Genomic DNA, 1,940 nt, shown 5'->3' with positions numbered 1-1,940 from the left:
AATGCTCCTATCAAGTGGCCCGTGTATATTATGTGTGATTCAAGTCGCATATATTATAGAAGAAAGTTTATCAATGTTTCTGTGTAACGACCAGTAAGCTAGCAGTGTCAGGGTCTTTACCAACTTGCCCTGGCCAAGTCTGTCTTGGTAAAGACTACCAATATTCGGAACTTTGTAGCGTACAAACTATGTTCAGCGTGCTGAGAATCCGGAATATTATTTAGCTAACGCCTTTCATAGGAAGCGCAATTTCTGACTCCAGGCAAGCGATCACGGCAGTCGCTGATTGCATCTTGGTGAGTGTCGTGATTGCAGTAAGCTACAACATCTCGCAAGTGGTTCTGCTCGGCACATGTGCATCATCGTGTGAAAATCCTGCCATGGGTTGACTACTCTTTCCAGGAGGTCGAACATCGGGCTCGCCTCCTGAAAGAATGTACCCTGGCTATCCCATAATCCCGCAGGAGGACTGATACGAATAAAAAGCCTTGGAGGAAAGGATCTTTCTGAAGGATTCCACTTTTACCATTTCTTATCTGGAAGCACGATTTTTTCTCATCCAACAACTCAAAACTTCATCGCCATTGGAAAACTTGCAAATCTTCGCATCCGTTGCCAAGCCGTGTTCGAGTTCGGCGATTCCCCTTCTGTTGCATCCAGAGGGTTTGCAGCAAAGCCCGTTGCGCAAGAGCCTGTCTCCCTCGGTTAAATTGCAGAATCATGCCTCTTCTAATGATAACTAGAAATGCCCGTTAACAATCTGCTGAAGAATCGTTTAATTTAGCCTCTGTCGCGACGCTGAACTCGGCGTTGGGACCCCAGCCTCGAATTCTGTTTTATCTAGGCCATGATTGACACTGGAAGTAGTCTGATTACGGGCCCACAAAGAGATGCTTCGAAAGTCCTTGAACGAATAGGGCCACTCCCGAGCGCATGTGACCGAGTAAAGAAAGCATCATAATAATTTCAAGCGGCATGATCCTCCCCTTCCTCAGGTGAGCGCGGAAGAACTGAACCATCGCATGCCGAAACTTGATATCATTTTACGAGATAGCTCTGGCAAAGACGTGTGGTATCCTTTGAAACCGAGTGATTACGTCATAAGATTCCAACATGGGCATCTGCCAGGATATGCTGGTCCGTCACAGTACGAACTACTGCAAGCACGTGTTAGGCACGAAATATACCGTATAGGACGTGTGAACTAGGAGTTGGAAAGCTAGATCTTCCCTTCCATCGTGACAGCTATCATCATGGACGTGGGGTGTGGGTACTTGGTGACACTTTCCTACGAAGATATTATTCCGTCTTTGATGATGCCCACCACCGTGTTGGTCTGATACGATCTTATCACGGACCGAAGTAAGTCGCCTCCACGCTCCGATCAGTATTTTGAGACACGTTCAGGTTAGAGGCAGCTGGGGTGGTAACCCGATCCCTTACTATGTCGAGCACGGTAGGTGCATGTGGCTCCCGATATGGCTACACGAATGCCCGTCATGCTTCGCACAACTCTTTCCTGTAAATATACAAGCTCTGTAGTGTTCACTTCTCAGGAAAGTTTTCTAGTTCCTCGTTCCTCAGGAGCGGAATTGGATACATTTCAGGAAGTAAACCCGCGCTATAAAACTCACAACGAGGCCTTCAATGACTCATACGAGGTCTCATGATACCACCCAATCGTTCAGTTCCAGGGTAACACCACTACCCTTCCCAAATCAGGTAGCAACAGTTGCATTTTCGCAATGCAAATGCAGCGACTAGCTATTAACGAGAAGAATTCAGTCGAACTCACCGGAGTCAACTCAACATTCACGAGGAATGAAAATTAAAGTGCATCACACTTCAGTCACACTGTTTGGTAATAACTACATCATTGAGTAAGTCAGATTCACAAGTCCAACTAGACGAGAAGGTAAGACATATAGGTTGGAAAAGAA

This window comes from Perkinsus marinus, assembly GCF_000006405.1.
Source record: "Perkinsus marinus ATCC 50983 genomic scaffold scf_1104296969026, whole genome shotgun sequence".
Lineage (NCBI taxonomy): Eukaryota > Perkinsozoa > Perkinsida > Perkinsidae > Perkinsus > Perkinsus marinus.
This window is presented reverse-complemented; position numbering follows the sequence as displayed.